This window comes from Equus quagga, chromosome 6 (assembly GCF_021613505.1).
Source record: "Equus quagga isolate Etosha38 chromosome 6, UCLA_HA_Equagga_1.0, whole genome shotgun sequence".
NCBI classification, from domain to species: Eukaryota; Metazoa; Chordata; class Mammalia; order Perissodactyla; family Equidae; genus Equus; species Equus quagga.
This window is the reverse complement of record NC_060272.1, coordinates 14269456-14291258: the sequence shown is the minus strand read 5'-3', so window position 1 is coordinate 14291258 and position 21803 is coordinate 14269456. Positions and strand designations below refer to the sequence as shown.

Genomic DNA, 21803 nt, shown 5'->3' with positions numbered 1-21803 from the left:
TTATCAGAACAGGGGCCAGCTAGGTCAGCCCAAAGCTTCAGGAAGCTTGCTATAGTTGTGGAGTAAGGAGATACTAGACAAAGACAAATCTGATTTGAGGAGGCCAGTTGAAGGCTACTCATATAACAGATAAGTTTTTGAAAACATGACAAATACTATACGGCCAGGTATTGATCTCTAACATATAAAATTGAGTTTCATTAGGAAATTATTGATGTTTCAAGATGACTAATATTGCAGACACTCTCCTAGGCCAACATCTGCATCATACCTAAAAATACAAGCAGCAAATATGGTATAGAGGAAAAAAAATTTTAATCCAATATGTGAATATATTTAAAATAACCTATGAAGTTCTAAAAGTTTATAGAGGATATTTAGGTTTCAGAAAGTAAGATGACATCTGATTACATGTTGGATCCTGTCTAAAATTTCAAACAGTAGACAGCAACTAAAAACAAAAATTGAAATACATATGGAATGTGTAGTTTATATATGTCACAAAGCAGAAGATAAAACTTCAGTAATGCTTTAATTACAATCCAGTACCTAGAGTCCATCCCATACTTCAGGCCTGTGGGAGAAAAATAAACAAAACGGCTTCCCTCAGGGTAATACACCAGTAGAAATATCTGAGAAAGCAGAAACCTGAATCAGCGACAAACAGTACAATCTTGAATGACTACCTTATTCTCCCATTCACTCAATAAACATTTCAGAAGCACCCAGCATGTTCCAGCCACTATTGACAAGTCCCATAAACTCTTCACCTATAACCTGGAGCACCTGCAGCCCTACCCACTCTAAGGTGCCTTTGGCTCTAAAATTAAATTCCACCTCATACATATGACCTCCTGAAACGTTGGTTCCCCTTTGACCCAAAGGTGCCTGACTCTCAAAGTCAAAGACGAAAACTTTTCAGAAACAGCTGCCTGTATGTAAAGCCAAACACGTTTGGCTCATTTCCCACAGTGGATGTAAGAAAAACAGAGAGGCAGGTGGGAGACTTCTTTCTCCACACCTACCTTCACAGTCAGCCCCCTTGCCCATCTCTGCCAGGACCCCTCCATCCAGCAACACAGGGTGTGCCAGCCACTGCCCTCTGTATGATTTACAGTCTCTCCACTGTCACCTGAAGCAACAGGGGACAGAGTGAACTTGAAAGGCCAATGAAACCTCACCCAGGTTCTCTTTGCTTATTAGCCAGCTCAACACTCCCTTTGCTAACAGGGAGCTGGCAGTTAAAACTGTGGACTCTCCCAGGCTACCTGTTTTCCCCTTAGTCCTTGGGTCCAAAGCTCAATTATTGCTCTTTTACTGATTTCCACATGCGCTAACTACTCATGCACACCACACCTGCAATTCCCTCAGTCAATGACGACAGACCCTATGGACACACATCTCACCCAGGGTTTGGGGTCAAGGGCCTAAGGACTTTTCATCCTCCCCCATCTCTTCCACTCCCTAAAAGGAACCTAAATCCGCAGCTTTGATACCAAAGAAAGTATCACCCAAACAAAAAATTTCTGTTTGTTTAACATCCAGAACTTAAAGCTATCAGAATGCTTTATAAGTCATTCACTGATAGATAAGCAAACCAAAGAAGTGAATCAGAGAAAGCAGAAATGTGAACAATGAAGACTATAAAGGACTTGACATAGCTATGGAAGTGAGTCTTTCGCAGTTACCACAATTCATTCTTTTTCCTGCAATTACCTCAATCCTCAGACAAAAATGAGCCTAGCTGCTCAGGATGATCCACAAAGGACATAAACCCTCTCAAAGATCAACAAGTAAAAACTATGTTTCCAATTTGGAGATAAAGAACATGTTTCACTCTTCCAGTGGCTAAAAAAAAGTCAGAATTCACAATCTGGCTGAACTTCCCTCATAATAAATTTGCCCACAAAAACACAAGAACCACAGGAAATACCTCATAGGAAAGAGAAACGAGCTGGCTTTTTGAAAATAGAGAAGAAATTCAAGGAGGAACAGAAGCCAAACTGATATTCAGCCAAGGTACCGTTCCTGTTTAAAGATTCAAAACATCCTTAATAACCATAAGTCATTAGCTCTTGGCATCTCAGCATGACCATTTTCTCCATGGAAATGCTTGGACATCAGGAGAACTGGGGCTCCACAGCCCATGGGGAAACACCATGGGGGACACGCAAGGTGTAGCAGATACCCAGCAAAGGAAGGAGTATGCACTGTCCAGTGTGAGCATCCTCTTCTCTCCAGGGACGCCCGCCCCTGGCCCATCACTCATTACCAGGGCATGAAGAAGGATAGAAGAATCTCATGCTAAATACATACCAGTATACAGCTTACTGCCCATCTCCCCAGAGTCCTTGAAGGAGTAATAACCAACATACAAAATATTCTACTATCCCAAAATATTTCCAAGTATCAATTTCTCCATTCACCTTCTCACCACAATCTCCAAGGAAGAAAGACTACAGGTTTTATTGTAACATTTTTACCCAAGAGGCCTTTGCCTTTCACTCTGAAGGTTGTTAAAGAGAGTGAAACTATGTTATCAGTTATTGGTAACCACCAATAATATATTCTTTTTAAGAGACTTCAAAAATTCAGTGACTACCATGTACCAAAGCTTAAGCCAGATATTTTATACACATCATGTTTCATCCTCCCACGTTAGGGTATAAAATCAGTGACAGATAAAAGTTGCTCCAGATCACTGCAGATTCTTGCCGGAAACAAATGCCCCGATAGTGAAGTTCCAGGAAAACAGCAGTGCTTAACACAAACAAATGAATTACTACTGGCAGATTTTTCAGGTCTCAGTTAGGACTACAGGGTGGGGTGAAGTCTTTCCCATTACCTCTTCAATCAAACCACTTCCAATACCTGTTTTTCAGTTGTCACCAGGAGCAGAGTTCCTAAATAGCCCTGAAAATACACCTCAGGGCAGTGACCTCTACAGTGTCCCCCCAAATAGACTACTATTGACATCATCCCTACACTCTCTCCCCACTCATTGCATTCACTTTCCTACTGTCCTTTTCTATTGAAATCAGGAAAGAATTATGTCAATAATAACTTAAACTGCATAGATTTCAAGGACTTTGTTAAATGAGAAAAGTAAAAATTCACAAGCCTATAAGATTTGCACAAAGAGAACTAAGAAGATAATTTTGTCACTCATATGTTATTCAAAACTGCAGCAATGGGTACTATAATTTCCCATACAAATCACATATGTCAAAAAGAGAGGGAACAAAAAAGCCAACAACTCTGATACATATTTCCAAAATAGCACATTATGCTTTTAAGAAAAAACTTAGGGGGCTGGCCCCGTGGCCGAGTGGTTAAGTTCGCGCGCTCCGCTGCAGGCGGCCCAGTGTTTCGTTGGTTCGAATCCTGGATGCGGACATGGCACTGCTCATCAGACCACGCTGAGGCAGCGTCCCACATACCACAACTAGAAGAACCCACAGCGAAGAATACACAACTATGTACCGGGGGGCGTTGGGGAGAAAAAGGAAAAAAAAAAAAAAAAAAAGAAAAAAAAAAAGAAAAAGAAAAAGAAAAAAAAAGAAAAAACTTAGAACATAATTATTTAAATTCAATGTAATCAAATTTAATGTAATTGTATTAAATTATTTAAATTGTTTTCAAAAATACTCTTTCTATAAGCCACTTCAATCAAGAAAGTCACCTGGTTTTATGTAAAGCCAACAGTAAGACTTTCTGAGAAAAGCAGAAACCTTTGTAACTCAGATACTTGGACAAAGGAACAAAGAAATAAAAACAAGGTCCCAGGTTTCGGTAAGTGCTAGAGAATTCTGCTTCCTGCCACGGCCGGGAGTCAGGATCAGTTACTGTAACGAAGAAACCTCAGACTGTTACCTGTTCCCCAGTGAGAGATACCACAGCACGTGGCCTGGGCCCATCAGATAGCACAAACTCAGAGGGTTATTACCAACGGGAGTGAAGCACCCCATACCCTCCCCTTCCACTCACCCACACCCCTCGTCCCAAGAAAACACGAGGTAGTTTTGGGACCAAGGTCAATTCTGCACTGAAAAAACACACAATAGGGCCAAGATGGTTTAAATACCACATCTCAAAGATTATCTGCCCTAACACATTAAGCAAGAAAGGAGGAATCATGGAGAAGCCTAAGTCAAAATCTGGGGTGAATTTTCATATAGATCATTTTTCACCTTTTTCCTTTTCCACTGTAAAAGATGTTGGAATGCTATGCCACATGTCAAAGGATGTGACTCTTCTGGAGGTTTTGCTCTGAAATCTAGTTCATGGGGATTATCCATATCTATTTATAAACCCCTAGGGCGGCAAAATTACAAATATAAGTGCTCTCACCTAGAAAAAAGAAGCCACGGATCTAGAGTAATTATAACATCGAAATGTTGCTCTCCATTCTCTGAGGCCCTTAAGGTGGGTTAACTTCTGGCCTAGCTGAAAATTTGAGAGAAGGTGAGCCCACAGGGTTCACTATTACCTAGAGCTCTAGACCAAGACAGTTTAACCCAGACTCTGAGTACACCCTAAATACAGACACAGACACTGAGCTCACAAGAGCAGAAATAATAGCAATCATGAGGAAGCAGGTTTTACAAAATAACTGGGGAAACCACACAAAACAGTTAAGTTCCTAACTGTGACAAACCTAAAAACTGGGCTTTTTTTGTTTATTGGTTTGTTGAACAGGGTTTGAGGGCAAGTAAGAGAGAAGGCACAGGCTTCCGGAATAACATCAAATTTCTCTCATTGCCATTGTTTTGCTCCAGGCATAAAGCAGCATGGTTTGATAAAACCTGCTCCTCTTTTTTACCTTTGCTACTTATGTTCTTTCTCCTCCACTGGAGATTTTTAACTACACCAGTATCACTCATAGAACAAGTGCAATCACAGACACCACCATCTTGAAGTTAAGGCATGAGCCTGAAGAAGGGAGGAGGAAAAGATCAAACCACCTTTCATCTGAGCTTGCCTTTACTATGAGCCACTTTTAAAATCAACATCCCACAGAGACAATATCCCTCAGCAGTACCTCAGAATTACATGATGCCTTCTCCATTTATCTTCCCAACTCAGTAGAGAGATTTTCATCCATCCATTTTGCAGATCAAGAAACTAAATCACAGTCACGATCTGCTATTAGTATCTACTAATGAAGTAGGGAGAGAAAGGTTCTCATCCATTTTTTCACACAGAAAGCTTCTGCCTTGAAAATTTCTTTAATAAAACATATGAATGAATGAATGAATGAATGGACCACTACCCCACTACTTCAGGTTCAGCAGCCTAACTGATTCTGTTTACCTTACAAAGAGGATGTGTCAAGAGTTAGAGGTGGACCAATTCCACACCTAGGAATATACCCAAAGGAATTGAAAGCCAGGACTCGAATAGATATTTGTACACCAATAGTCATTGCAGCACTATTCATAATAGCATAACGGTGGAGCAACCCAAGTGTCCGCTGACAGACAAATGGTTAAAAAAAATGTGGTATATACTTACAATGGAATATTATTCAGCCATAAAAAAGAATAAAATTCTGATACATGCTACAACATAGATGAACTTTGAGGACATGATGCTGAATGAAACAAGACTGTCACAAAAGACAAATACTGTATGATTCCACTCCTATGAGGTAACTACAAGAGTCAAATTCATACAGACAGAAAGTAGAACAGTGGTTGCCAGGGAGATATTGTTTAATGGGTACAGAGGTTCAGTTTTACAAGATGAAAGAGCTCTACGGATGGTTGGTGGTGATGGCAGCACAACAATGTGAATGTTGTGCTTAATGCCCCTTAATGCTACTGAGATGTACACTTAAAAATGGTTAAAATAGGGGGCTGGCCCGGTGGCACAGCAGTTAAGTCCATACAATCCATTTCGGCGGCCTGGGGTTCGCCAGTTCGGATCCCAGCTGCGGACATGGGACTGCTTGGCAAGCCATGCTGTGGTAGGCATCCCACATATAAAGTAGAGGAAGATGGGCACAGATGCTAACTCAGGGCTAGTCTTCCTCAAAAAAAAAAAAGGCTAAAATAGTAAATTTTATGTTTTGTATAATTGACCACAATTTTTTAAAATAAAAAATGGTTAAAATAGATTTTATGTTACATATATTTTACCACAATAAAAAAATTAATAATATATCAAAAACCATTGAATTGTACACTTTAAATGGGTAAATTGTATGGTATGTGAATTACATCTCAAGAAAGCTGTTTAAAAGAAAAAAACGGCCAGAGGAGGAAGGGACAGTGCTCTCTGGCTACCTGGCGGGCTATAACCCAGTCGCACAGCTAGCTGGCTGTACCATTTATCCACTTCTAGGTCCCTAATCTCCCTCTTCCTGACCCCCAGCCACACAGAGCAAGGGGGAAAAAGCACGACGATCCACTCCTCTCCCCACAGTCTCTTCACTTATTTCTACAGCCTGGCACACAGAAGAAATATGAGAAATGGCTTATTGAAAGAATAAGTGGGAGAAACTGAACTTAAGAAAAATCATATTTGCATTCAATGACTTATCAAGGTTCTTGCTAGCTCTGCACTGCGAATTTCAAAGACTACAACATTAAATAATGCTTGATATAAGATAAACACAAGACAAAGGTAAAAAAAAGGCCTAAAAGTACAGAAAGTCATGGAGGTTCAGAGTAGAGAAGAAGTCCTATCTGGTTCATCCTTTTACCATGTGCTTTTAGGAAGATGATCAATAATAACCTGCCCTAATGTAAACAATGGGGGTATCCGGAAAGAGTACAGCAGGACTTGTACTAGTTTCGTCTTTTTCGTATAAGTCTGAAATTCAATACAAATTCCAAAAAACAGAATAGGAAAAAAAGTATTTAATATGATCTCTGTGTGGAGGAGGGTTCCTTCCATTGAAGAACAATATTAAAGGAGCTTTCTAGATATTTTCAAAGACCAAATCTGTGTCCCCATGTAGAAGCAAGAAAAGGAGACTCCCTGTGAGGAATCCAAAAGGAAAGAGGGAAATTCTGTGGGACTAAGAGATAAGATGTTTGTTTGGGCTGGGGATGCTCTAGTGAGTGGAAAACGGTGACTGCAGGACAACATTGCACTTGGTACAAGAAAGCTAGCTGGGTTTCTGTGTATCGAGAAATCAACGAGAAGGATTAGAAGAAAAGGGCAGCTTGGCAAGCACTCGGTCAACTGTGCTCAGTCAAAAACACAGGGCAGAGCAGGAAAAGAGACACAAGGAATTTGGATTTGGGTTTTAATGAACAACTATATGCAATTATATGGCACATAAACTTTATAATTAATTACAATAATGACTCCTATACACAGTCTTTTCTCCAAGCTTCTAACAGGACTGCCTAGTAAGCCTGTACAGCCTCTCTCCACCTTAAATGAAGACAGATAGCAGACACAGGGAAGACAGTTCATAACAGATCCTAGAAGTCTGCAGGGACTAGACCCAGGATCTGAGGCCTATTGTAAATTCCTTGCCCAAGCCATCTGGGCTTTTTCCGAAATAAGCCAAGCTTTCCAAAAGCACCATCAGAACCAAATATCAGCTGTACCAGCATCACAGGGACATGGAATTTTAATAACAAAAGTGCCTTTGTAGCTGAATGAAACAGAACCTAGTCTGGTTACTGTATCCCACACCAAATGCTTTGAAGATGTCAAATTTAAATTCCAGAAGGTCTTCCAGTTCAGTGAACCCAGTGTCTCCCTGGAAATATTTTTCTTTTCAGATAAGAAGAGCACCAAATATACTTCGGGGTCATTTTTAGAATATATGTGTAAAAATTACTTCTGAAAATGCAATCTGAGATCTGTTTTGCCACACACACTAATAATAAGCAATTCAGCTTCCCTGGGCATCCAATTACTTTCTCTTTTGACATTGTTTTGGCACATTAAATGGTACTGATTAAGTTGTTTTTAAGCTTCTCTTTTAAAACAACAAAGCTTAACAGAAAACATCATCTGTTAAGTGAGATTTAAATACTAAATATTCAAAGTACTATAAAGATATATTAATATCTTTATAAATGATAACTAGTATTATTTTGTACATTATTAACTCTGGGGAGGAAAAAGAGATGTTACATCTATAATGATTCATCTAGGTGTGGCCCCAGCTTCATGGTGAGTAAAACCAGCTCCTAATCATCCAGAACAAAGAAACCAGCAATCCAAAAGTCATTTCTGAAGGGATTTATGTTTGGGGGAAACTTCCCTCCCCAATTCTGTTTTTCTAAGTTAAAATAAATTTCATGGCGTGAAGACAACTGGGTGGCCACCCAGCAGCTCCCTCTCCCTATAACACACCTTTTCTGGGATGCCCCTGTTTCCCTGCCCCGCTCCATGGCAGCGGGGGTCACTCATGCCAGAACAGGCTGAAAGGCCACCCAGGCTGGGTCTTGTCTGGGGCCGAGCAGCAGTCCCTTGCTCTGACGAAAGGTAGTGGCCATTCAGAGCCATCTGTACAGCAATGGGGCTCCCCAAAGCCACATTCCTTCAATGACCCTACAGCTTCCACCACAGCAGTGGGTTCTAAGGGTGGACATCAGACTCAATCCAGATCCCCTCCCTGGGGATTAGATCTGGGCCCCAGAGAAGGACCAGTCTCTTGCCAGTAGCTGGACTCTCAGAGCCATTTCCCACCACATAGACTGGAAGCAAAGAGGATCTCCAGGTAGAGAAAAGGACCCAAAAACTTACGGAGAGCAGCAGAGATAAGGGAGAGAGTCTTGAAGGCTGGGAAAACCCTAGATACACCGAGCTGCATCCCTGCCCTTGGGCTCTGGGAGACACCCTGCGTCCTTATAAGACATTCCCCTTTTTTACTTAAATTACTTGGACTGAGTTTCTGTCACTTGCAACCAAGAGTCCAAATTAATATACAGAATTCCTAGCATGCATACCAAAGAAGTGGTCTCAAAATATTAGGAGTTGACACATTGGGCCTGAAATCTTGCAGCACCAAATAGATAATCATGGAACAGAAAAAAAAAAAAGAAAAGATATACTTAAATTCCAATTTTTAAACAATTACCCTGCACTCAGGTAGGGGAGGTCCCAGCTGACCAGGCTTTCATTTCACCTCTGATTAGTCTACCAAGCCACTGACTCAGGGTCAATTTGGGGTTTAAGGGACTTCCACATCTTGCTGTTGCACAATTCCCTCCAAATAAAAGAACAGTATTTACTTGAACACCTAAATGTTTCCGTAACACTAATGTGCTAACTTTAATAAACAAAAAGTAACTGCAACTTACAAAGGTTAAAAGTACAAATTATAAATTTATAAGTAGAACAGCTTCAAAGCTCTTTGAAACAATAACTATCCCCTCCTTAAAGAAAAGTGGTTTCAAAAACACAGATAAGCATACCTGGAGTTCCACACTGGCTTACAACAGACTGAAAAACCAGCAGGCTCTCTTAGACAGTAAACTAATTGACAGGCATTTAACTGAGTTTGAAGATACTGTCGTTCACATTGATTTTTCTTATACTGATAATACACCATAATTCCGTTATGCTGAAAACTGATGAGACCTAGATTTACAATCCTAAGAGAACTGCATAACTTTTATTAAAATATTTCAAAAGGCAAAAGAATGTGCCAAAATTGGGGTGAGGGGGTGGCTATTACTTCCAAATATTTGTACAATAGCTCTCTCAAAACTGTACACGACCAACAAACCAAGAAAAATATGAAATGTCCCAACTTCGAAAACCCCCACCTCAGTGATTCAGATCCATAGCATAGCAGTATTTGACATCTTGACACACAATGCCGGAGGAGCAGAGCACTAGGCTCTGCTAGGCCAAATGAAGAACCAGATGGGACACCTGCTTGTGTCAGGGGTCCTGGGACTCTCTGCCCTAACAATGCCTCTCCCCTCCCCCACCCAGTTCTATGTGCCCCAGGCCTGAGCCACCTACCAAGGGTTCCCCCAGTACACCCTGGTCAAACACTCAGCCAGCAAGCAACTATGCTCCCATGAGGCCACACCATGGAATGGGGCAGAGCTAAGGAAAGCATGTTAGATGGCGCTGTCCATCCACTTCAAGGGCTCCACCCCTTGGAGGACCCATGGGCTATGTGTGGCAGTCCTATACCAGTCCTGCTCTGGGGACATGTCTGCACCATCCATGGCCCTTAACCAAAGTCACCATTTTGTTGGTAAATCCAACACACACTTTGCCTTGCTTACCTTACCTGACCTCTCAGAAGCTTATGACACCAGGGGACACTTCCTTACTCTGAAACACTCTTCCCTTGCTTCCTCAACACCCCACCGTCCTGGAGGCCTCTTTTTCTCTCTAGTCTTGGGGCCCAGACCCCGAAGGTCTCCTCTTCCATTAGTGGGCCTGTAAATGGTGATGGAGCCACTTCTCTCTTCCATACCCTCTCCATAGGAAATCACATCCACTCCTATGGTTTCAAGGCACATCCACAGTGGGCCTCAAATTTTAGGTAAATCCATCAGATCAGAGATTCTGACTCAATACGCCTGGAGTGAAGCCCAAGAATTTGCATTTGTAACAAGTCCTCTGAGGTTCTGGATTCCTAAGCTCTGTATCAACTATCTACTTGACACCTCTGTGTGGTCTAGGGACATCTCAGTGGGTCCAGCTGTAGGCATGGTGAGGTCACCTTTCTTCCCTAACCTGCTCCCTTCTACACCCATGGCTTAAGCTGGGCATACAGGCATTGTCTCTGCTTCCTCCTCCCCTCCCACAACTAATCAATCACCAAACCCTGTTGAGTTTTGAATTTTGAACTGTCTACTTCCTATCATTCCCACTGCCATTTCCCTAGTTTAAACCACCCATCTCTCACATGTGTAACTCTAACAGCTTTTTTTTAATGGGATCTCTGCCTCCAGTCTTGCCCCTTCTGAACCGTTCTCCCACTGCAACCAGAATGATCTTCTAAAAACACAAATCCAACCATGTCACCACTCTGCTTAAAATTCTTCAGGGGCTCCCAACCAACCTCAGGATAAAGTTCACACCTTTTTTTTAATGTTTTATTGAAATGTAATTCACTTACCACAAAATTCACCCATTTGAAGTGTACAATTCAGTGACTTAGTATATCCACAGTTTGTGCAACCATCATAACAATCTAATTTTCCTGACTCCTAAAAGAAATCTCGTACCCATTAGCAGTCAACACCCATGTCCCCTCTTCCCAGTCCCTGGAAATCCCTAATCTACTTTCTGTCTCTGTGGATTTGTCTATTCTGGACATTTCAAAGAAATGGAATCAAACAATATGTGGACTTTATGTCTGGCTTCTTCTACTTAGCATGTTTTCAAGGTTCATCCATGTTATGGGATGTATCAGTACTCTTTTTTTATGGCTAAACAACATTCCACTGTATGGATATACCACATTTCATTTATCCGTTCACCAATTATGGACATTCAGGTTCTCTACTTTCTGACTGTTACCCATAATGCTACTATGAACATCCATTGTGATGGTTAATTTTATGTGTCAACTTGACTGGATATCGCAAGGCGCCCAGATATTTGGCTATATTATTTCTGTGCGTGTCTGTGAGGGTGTTTCTGGATGAAATTAGCATTTGACTCAGTGGACTCAGTAGCAGTTTGCCCTCCCCAACATGGCTGGGGGGAAGGGCTCGGGGGGCGGTGCATCATCCAATACTTAAAGGCCTGAATAGGATACACAGAGGAAGAAGAATTGGCACTCCCAGCCTGATTACTCTAGCTGGGACATCAATCTTCCTCTGTCCTCAGTGCTCCTGGTTCTCAGGCCTTCAGTTCCAGAGCAGAATCTACACCATTGGCTCCCCTGGTTCTCAGCCCTTCAAACTTGGATTGAATCATACCACTGGCTTTCCTGGGTCTCCAGCTTGTAGATGGCAGACTGTGGAACTTCTCAGCCTCCATAATTGCATGAGCCAATTCCTTATAATAAACCTCTTCCTATATATACATACCCTATTGGTTCTATTTCTCTAAAGAATCCTAATATATCCATGTACAAGTTTTTGTGTGGACATACATTCTCAGTTCCCTTAAATACATACCTCTGAGTGGAATGGCTGGGTCATAGAATAACCCTATATTCAGGTTTTTGAGGAACTGACAAACTGTTTTCCAAAGTGGCTGCACAACATTTTATATTCCCACCAGCAATATATGAAGGCTCAAATCTCTTCACAGCCTCACTAACATGACAACAACAGACAAGGGTTATTGCCTTTCTTTATGTTTTAGCCATCCTGGTGGGTATGAAGTGGTATCTCATCGTGTTTTTGAATTACATTTCCCTGATGACTAACGTTGAGCAGATCCATTTGTATATTTTCCTTAAAGAAACGTTTAGATTCTTTGCTCATTTTTTAACTGAGTTGTCTTTTTATTAATGAGTTGTAAGAGTTCTTTATATATTCTGGATGCAAGTCTCTTATCAGATATATGATTGCAAATCTTTTCTCTCATTCTGTGGGTTATCTTCACGCTTTCTTTATAGTGTCCTTTGAAACACAAGTCTTCATTTTGATAACATCCAACTTATCCATTTTTTCTTGTGTTGCTTGTGCTTTTGGTGTCACATCTAAGAAACCATTGCCTAACCCAAAGTCATAAAGATTTATATCTATACTCTTTTTCAAAGAGTTTTATAGCTTTAGGTCTTACATTTAGGTCTATGATCATCAATTTTGAGTTAGTTTTTACATATGGAGTGACAGAAGGATCCAACTTTAGTCTTTTGCATATGGATTCCCGGTTGTCCCAGCACTATTTATTGAAAAGACTATTCTATCTCCACTGAATGGTCTTGGCATTCTTGTCGAAAATGGACTTATTTCTGGACTCTGAATTCTAGTCCATTGATACATATGTCTATCTTTATGCCAATATCACACTATTTTGATTACTGTAGCTCTGTAGTAAGTTTTGAAATCAGGAAATATAAATCCTCCAACTTTGTTCTTTTTTGAAGATTGTTTTCACTGTTCTGGATTCCTTGCATTTCCATATTAATTTTAGGATCAGCTCATCAATATGTGGAAAAAGGCAGCTAAGATTTTGATAGAAATTGTATTAAATCTGTAGGTAGATTTGAGGAGCACTGCCATTTCAGGAATATTAAGTTTTCCAATCCATGAACATTGGATGTCTTTCCATTTATTTAGTATTCTTTAATTTCTTTTAATAATGTTTTGGTAGACAAATCTTGTACTTCGTTTGTTAAATTTAGTCCTAAGTATTTTATTCTTTTTGATGCTTTTGTAAATAGAATTGTTTTCTTAATTTCATTTTCGGTTTGCTCATTATTAGTGTAGAGAAATACAAGTGATTTTTTTAATTACTATTTTGTGTTTTATTTATTTATTTATTTTTGCTAAGGAAGATTCATCCTGAGCTACCATCTGTTGCCAATCTTCCTCTTTTTGCTTGAGGAAGATTCAGTCTGAGCTAACATCTGTGCTAACCTTCCTGTATTTGTATGTGGATCGCCACCACAGTATGGCTGCTGACAAATGGTGTAGATCCATGCCCGGGAACTGAAACCAACCTGCTGATGCAGAGCACACCGACCTTAACCACTAGGCCTATAACTGATTTTTTATATTAATCTTATGTCCTGCATCTTCTTATGTCCTGCATCTTTGCTGAACTCCTAAGATCACACTTCTTAACATGCCCTAGAAGGTCCTTCATGTTGGGCCCCAGCATACCTCTTAAGAGCTATCTCTCATCACTTCCATCTGGGACTACAGGCTCTCATGATATTGACCAGCTTTTAGTTCCTGGATAATTCTAGGCTTTTGCTTTCCTCTAGGCCTTTGCACATGTTGTTCCCTATGGCTACAATAGAATATCTCCCTTTATCTGGCTCCTTTCTTCTTTTCCTTCAGGTCTCAGCCTATGTTACTCTCTCTGGTCTAGAACAGGTACCTCTCCCACGTTATCACAGGAAACCCCACATGTCTCTTTTTTGAAGCTCCTATCCCACCATGTTGGAACTCTATGATTACCTATTTATGTTCCTGATGAGACTGCAAGGTCTGTGAGGTCAAGCACTGTATTTGTCCAATTCACAGTTCTATCCCAGGTTCTGGCCCTGTGGCTGGTATGCAACAGTACTTGATGAGTATTTGTTAAACAAGTTACCAAAATCAACCGATTATCCAGTCCAAGCCTTTACACTTTCCATTTTACATGTCAATCCTTCATTACCTATAATGAAACGGCTAGTGGATTTGATGGTAAATGTTCTCATAGATAAAAAATCCCACGACAATTTAATCCCATGCCTTATAACTATTTCTCTCACTACCTTTATAAACTGGAATTGACTGAAAGTATGACCTGCTAACAGCTGCTCTATAAATGTTTACTGAGATAAACAGTGGAATGAAGCTTCCTCATTCCACAGAACACCTAAGTATTTGTCAATATGACAAGACGTGAAGGGAATGGGAAGGTCAAGAAGACAATGAAGGATGGCAGAAGCCATTATACATTTCCTACCCGCCCCCAAAAATTATTTTACTCTTCTGCATCTTCTATTTTCTTTATCTCCCTTACAGACAACGTTCTCAAAGATTCTCTCATACACACACAACACTCACTCACTCATTGATATAAATCTGTCTTTCTTCAGACTCTCCTTGCCTAGCACTCCTTCTCCCTGACAACATGGGAAATGCAGTGAGTTAACTGGCCTTTCAACTTGTCATTACACAGTTTTCCAGTTCCAAATAAACTTGGAATGGTCAGGTCTAGACCCGTGGCAGAGTGGGGACGCCAGCCTCAAAGGGTATAAAGTCACAACTAAAGGTGTGGCATGCAGGAAGACAGCCTCCCTAGAGGTCCCAGGGAGCTCTTCCCTGACCCTGTCCCCACCCCCACTGCTCCCAGAAGACCCCGGTTTTCCCTTCTTCACCACACTGCTCTAATTTTCCATTTCCATGTCTTTCTAGCCCATTCCTGTACTGTTCAGTTGCCTGTATGTGTTTGCTAATTTTCCTACAATAAATATGCATTGTTCTTATAATAAGAGAGGAAAAAGTTAGTTCTTTTTTTAAAAGTACCAAGAAACGGACCTGTAAGAGGATATGACAAGCCATCTTCTTATAAATTTAATTCAGCAAGAATTTGCCATTTTTAAGCGATTTTTAAACTTAAAAATAAATAAAACTTGGATAGAGTTTGCATTTCGTTTTACAGTTCGTTGCCCCTTCCCAGGCAAACTTCAAATGACCTCATGGGAAACAAAAAACTGTTTCTTTTCCTAATTTGTAATGTGCTATACATCTCTGTGTCTGACAAGTTTTTCAATCACAAAGCATACACTTATAACCTTCTTATTAAGCACTATAAATAAAAGGAAAACCATTTGACTTGGCCTGCAGAGTGACTGATTTCCTTCCCATCTCCTCATATTCCTTAGAGACACGGAAAGAATGAGGCGCATGTGTCCGCGTTGACTCCCCAAGCCTTCTCCAACAGGATATCTCCATCCGCTGCTTGCTTTTTGTCACTGCTCGTAACAGGAAAACTCGCTTTCCTGCTTTCTCAATACCAAATGGGTTAGTCCTGCGAGGGAAAACATCCCCTCAGAATCCACCCCAAGGCTACACAGAAGGCAAGAGAAACAAAAGCTGGTCCATTATTTCCCCAAATATTCCACTGGCAGGCAGCCAAGGACTGTGCCAGTTCAGTGGTTTAATATCCTGTGGCTTTGGTGGAAAAGATAGAAAGAATTATGAAGCTGCCAGCCCAGGATCCCAAAATCTGCTCCACTGGTGTTAATATTTGCCAGGCATCCATCATGACACCACCTTTCACAAAAAGAAAACCCAGCCACTGTCAGACAAGTTACAGAACTAGGAAAAGGCCTAGGGAAAGGTATATGGCTTGGAATACAAGGGATCCAGGAATACTATCAATAGAAGGAATCATTCTTCATGTTAGAAGAGTTTTAGAGAAATGTTCAGGAAACAAAAGAGAAGAATCAACATTAAGGTTTGCGCAAAATGTCCAGGCAGAGTCAAAGTAGGAAAGAACAAGGTCAAACAAAGGATGAAGAGCAAGCTTAGGGCACACACAGATGTGATACCCTATTCACATCTAGTGAGCCAAAAATGGCAGTACTGGTGACAGTTCAAGAGCCCCTGCTCGGACTGCGGGGAACCCCTCCCCACCTACAAGGCCCCACCAGCAAGGCAATATACTCATTCCTACCAAACGCTGGGCCTGGGCCTCACTGCTGTGTGGGTGTCACATGTCTAAACACTGTCCCCCACCCTGCAACTCCCTCAAGTCACAAGACTCCATCTCACTACGGCTGCCCTTTCCTCAGGTGCTAAGATAAGATACGCACCCACCGGCTCCCAGTCTGCGCGCTCCTCATTCCTGCTGCCCAAACCAACCACTTTGAATAAAACATCCCCAATTATCGTCTCCACAAACCTACAACAGCGCTTCCCAAACTACTTGTGGTGAAAGTCCTCTTCCTCCCCTAGTCCACTGGAGACCAATACTTTTATAAAATACAAAATAATAGTATAATAATAACTAATAAATAAAATTAAAAACAAAGACATACAAAACATAAGTCCCAAATTTTTATTACATTCAACAGACTTACAGCTGCCCTGTCAAACTGTTAAAGGTTTCTAAACACTTACTCTCAATTTCTACATGTCTCTCATCACAGGTCAGTTATAAACAGACCATGGACAAACCCTGACTGTGGATTTCACATTGAGTAGCACTACCTTACAGTAAATGGAGCTTCAGCATTTTCAAGTCTCCACTTCCTACTGTGCTTCTCTATTCTGAAGCCTTTCACTAAGACCTACAGATCTTCTTCTATTGGGGTAAATTCTCATTTATCCTCCTCCCTTTTCTCTCATCATCTCCCTTTAACAACTAGCTTTCTCCTGACTCTCACAAATGTCAATGGGCAAGGCTGGAAATAAAGACATGTGGATGAGTCGGTGAAATAGAAGTAGCAGCTAAACTCTCTGGAAGGTGGAAGAGGGAAAACATCAGGTACTTATTCTTCCAGAGAATGGCTACGGTAGGAAGCTGAATAGGAAAACAGTAAAAGACGGAGGAAGACATAAAAAAATAGTTATCATTATTAGTTGTCATTATTAGTTATTATTACCATATTTATTAATAACAGATAATAATGATAGTATTTGATATCAAAAGAAGATAGAGTTTCAGAGAGGAAAGACCTATAGTCATATGAAGCAAAGAAATCCAAGAGGAGGAAAACTGAGAACACATTTCCATCTATAATTTATCAATCCATGCAGTGACTTAGCTTGTATTTGGAAATGTTAAAGAAGTTCACATCTAGTGCTTGCTTCGGCAGCGCATATACTGAAATCGGGACAACACAGAGATTAGCATGGCCCCTGCACAAGGATGACACATAAATTCGTGAAGCATTCCATATTTTTATGTAATCTACACAGAAATCAAAATACATTGATGTACACCTGAAATTTAAATAATGTTATAAACCAATGTTACTGCAATAAAATAAATAAATAAATAGAAGTTCACACCCAAAAATGAACTGGGTTCCCTGTTCTAGAAAACGGTCACATTTACTCTTATCTAAAACAAGTAAAACCATAGAAATGTGTACAAAAAACATCACAAAATAAATTACTTAATTATTTATCTTGTCTCTAAATAACTGTTTATGAACCTACCATTTTTAAAGCTTCTTTAATTTTTCCCTTAAAACGGGAAAAAGGAAATATGAAGTCAGAACGCCAGCCTTGAAGACACAGTGGTGGAGAAGGCAACTGGTTGGGGCCTCATGGTTAAGCTCACACTGATTATGACTATTTTAAAGATGACTAGATAGATGGTTTTTAAAGCTGTCTGCTCTACCATAAACATTCTCTAAAAAATGAAGGCCCCTAAGAGCTCACTTCTAATCCCTTTCTCTGGTGGTGGTTTATAACGGGAGATGAGATTCTCATCTGTCTGCGACGGTTTATCTGAAAGCAGGAAACCAGATAAATTTACACTCCCCTCAAGGCCTGCGTAACCGGGGTGGGAGTTCTCAGATTTCTGCATCACCACCTTCCGAGACTTGCACAGCTGAAACCTAAGGCTATATTTAATATCGCCAGCTTCTCAATCTTATATGGCCAGGAAACATCAAGCTCACCCTGGTGTGGGAGGAGGGAGGATTATAGGTAAATATTTATTGAATAAATAAATATCCTAATCTAATCAGGTTCAAATACCCACCAACTTTATCCCAAAATACTTCTTACACACAACCTCTTTACTTCATGCCCTCTTCATTACCTCTTGCCTAAATTACGGCAAAAGTCTCCTAAGTACAAAAAAAACAAAGAAACACAGCATAAAAAAACTGCATAATTCAATGGGTAGACCAAAACACACAGGACAAGAAACAAAGGAAACGCAGGAAAACTGGAAAACGAGTGATATGATGACAACATTAAGCCCTCATACATCAATAATCACCCTTAACGTAAACAGATTGAACTCTCCAATAAAAAGACACAGAGTGGCAAGATGGATTAAAGAACAAGATCCAACAATTTGTTGTCTCCAGGAAACACATCTCAGCTCCAATGACAAACACAGGCTCAGAGTGAAGGGGTGGAAGATGATACTCCAAGCTAACGGCAAACAAAAGAAAGCAGGTGTCGCAATACTTATATCAGACAAAGTAGACTTCAAGATAAGGCAGGTAAAGAGAGACAAAGAGGGTCAATATATAATGATCAAAGGGACACTCTATCAAGAAGAAATAATGCTTATAATTATCTATGCACCCAACACAGGAGCACCAAAGTTCATAAAGTAACTATTAACAAACCTAAAAGAAGACATTAAAAATAACACAATAATAGTAGGGGACCTCAACACCCCACTCACATCATTGGACAGATCATCCAGACAGAAAACCAACAAGAAAACAGTGGAATTAAACGAAAAGCTAAAACAGTTGGACTTAATAGACATATATAGAACACTCCATCCAAAAACAGCAGAATACACATTCTTCTCAAGTGCACACGGAACATTCTCAAGGATAGATCATATGTTGGGAAACAAGGCAAGCCTCTATAAGTTTTAAAATATTGAAATAACAAGCATCTTCTCTGATCATAATGCTATAAAGCTAGAAATTAATTACAAGAAAAAAGCTGAGAAAGGGACAAAGATGTGGAGACTAAACAACACGCTATTGAACATGCAATGGATCACTGAAGAAATTAAACAAGAAATCAAAAAATATCTGGAGACAAATGAAAATGATAACATGCCATACCAACTCATATGAGATACAGCAAAAGCTGTATTAAGAGGGAAATTCATCACAATACAGGCAACACCTTAACAAACAAGAAAAATCCTAAATAAGCAATCTCAAATTACACCTAACTGCATTAGAAAAAGAAGAACAAACAAAGCCCAAAGTCAGCAGAAGGAGAGAAATAATAAAAATCAGAGCAGAAATAAATGCTATTGAAACAAAAAAGGCAGTAGAAAGGATCAATGAAACAAAAAGCTGGTTCTCTGAGAAGACAAATAAAATTGACAAACCCCTAGCCAGACTCACAAAGAAAAAAAGAGAGAAAGCTCAAATAAACAAAATCAGAAATGAAAGAGGAGAAATAACAACAGACTCCACAGAAATACAATGGATTATAAGAGAATACTACGAAAAACTACATGCCAACAAAATGGATAATCTAGAGGAAACGGATAATTTCTTAGACTTTTACAACCTCCCAAAGCTGAGTCAAGAAGAAACAGACAATCTAAACAGACCAATCACAAGGAAAGAAATTGAAACAGCAATCAAAAACATCCCAAAGAATAAAACCCCAGGACCAGACAGCTTTCCTGGGGAATTCTACCAAACTTTCAGAGAGGATTTAATACCTATCCTTCTCAAGCTATTCCAAAAAATTAGGGAGGATGGAATACTTCCTAACACATTCTACGAGGTCAACATTACTCTGATACCAAAGCCTGACAAGGACAGCACAAAAAAGGAGAACTATAGGCCAATATCACTGATGAACATAGAGGCAAAAATTCTCAACAAAATTTTGGCAACCCGAATTCAGCAATACGTCAAAAGGATCATACATCAAGATCAAGTGGATTCATACCAGGGACACAGGGATGGTTCAATATCCACAAATCAATCAACATGATACACCACATCAACAAATTCACGGGAAAAAAACACATGATCATCTCAATAGATGCAGAGAAAGCATTTCATAAGATCCAACAGCCATTTATGACGAAAACTCTGAACAAAATGGGGATAGAAGGAAATTACCTCAACATAATAAAGGCCATATATGACAAACCCACAGCCAACATCATACTCAATGGGGAAAAACTGGGCACCATCCCTCTGAGAACAGGAATGAGACAAGGATGCCCACTATCACCACTCTTATTCAACATACTACTGGAGGTTTTGGCCAGAGCAATTAGGCAAGAGAAAGGAATAAAAGGAATCCAAATAGGGAGTGAAGAAGTGAAACTCTCACTGTTTGCAGACAACATGATCTTATATATAGAAAATCCAAAAAAATCCATTGGAAAACTAACAGAAATAATTAACAACTACAGTAAAGTTGCAGGCTACAGAGTCAACTTACAAAAATCAGTTGCTTTTCTATACTCCAATAATGAACTTAGAGAAAGAGAACTCAAAAATATAATTCCATTTGTACCTAGTACCTAGGAATAAATTTAACCAAGGAGGTGAAGGACTTATACAAAGAAAACTATAAGACATTACTGAGAGAAACAGATAATAACTTAAAGAGATGGAAAGAGATTCCTTGCTCATGGATTGGAAGGATAAACATAGTTAAAATGTCCACACTACCCAAAGCAATCTACAGATTCAATGCAATCCCTATCAGAATCCCAATGACATTCTTCAAAGAAATGAAACAAAGAATAAAATTCATATGGGGCAATCAAAGACCCTCAATTGCTAAGGCAATCCTGATAAAAAAGAACAAAGCTGGAGGTATCACAATCCCTGACTTCAAAATGTACTACAAAGCCATAGTGACCAAAACGGCATGGTACTGGTACAAAAACAAGCACACAGATCAATGGAACAGAACTGAAAGCCCAGAAATAAAACCCAGAAATAAAATCTACAGTCAGCTAATCTTCGACAAACATGCCAAGAACATACAACGGAGAAAAGACAGTCTCTTCAATAAATGTTGGGAAAATTGGACAGCTACATGCAAAAGAATGAAGGTAGACCACTATCCCACAACATACAGAAAAATAAACTCAAAATGGATCAAAGACTTGAAGATACGTCCTAAAACTATAAAATTCCTGGAAGATAATATTGGTAGTACACTCTTTGACATCAAACTAAAAAGGATATTTTCAAATACCATGTCCTCTCAGACAAGGGAAACAAAAGAAAAAATAAACAAGTGGGAATTCATCAGACTAAAGAGCTTCTGCAAGGCAAAAGAAACTAGGGTCAAAACAAACAGACAATCCGGGGCTGGCCCCGTGGCCGAGCGGTTAGGTTCGCGCGCTCCGCTGCAGGCGGCCCAGTGTTTCGTTGGTTCGAATCCTGGGCGCGGACATGACACTGCTCATCAGACCACGCTGAGGCGGCGTCCCACATGCCACAACTAGAAGGACCCACATCGAAGAATATACAACTATGTACCGGGGGGCTTTGGGGAGAAAAAGGAAAAAATAAAATCTTTAAAAAAAAAAAAAAACAAACA

The 21803-nt window shown here is 40.0% G+C and overlaps 1 protein-coding gene and 1 non-coding gene across 10 annotated transcripts in view; one reads left to right on the top strand and one right to left on the bottom strand.

Annotated features, from left to right (window-relative positions):
* Positions 1-21803, bottom strand: part of DOCK9 (dedicator of cytokinesis 9) — a 273741-nt gene that overhangs the window by 235919 nt on the left and 16019 nt on the right. The window lies entirely within an intron of this gene.
* LOC124241411 (U6 spliceosomal RNA) lies at positions 17365-17468 on the top strand. Its single transcript, XR_006889193.1, has one exon. It is a non-coding gene; the product is annotated as a U6 spliceosomal RNA (small nuclear RNA).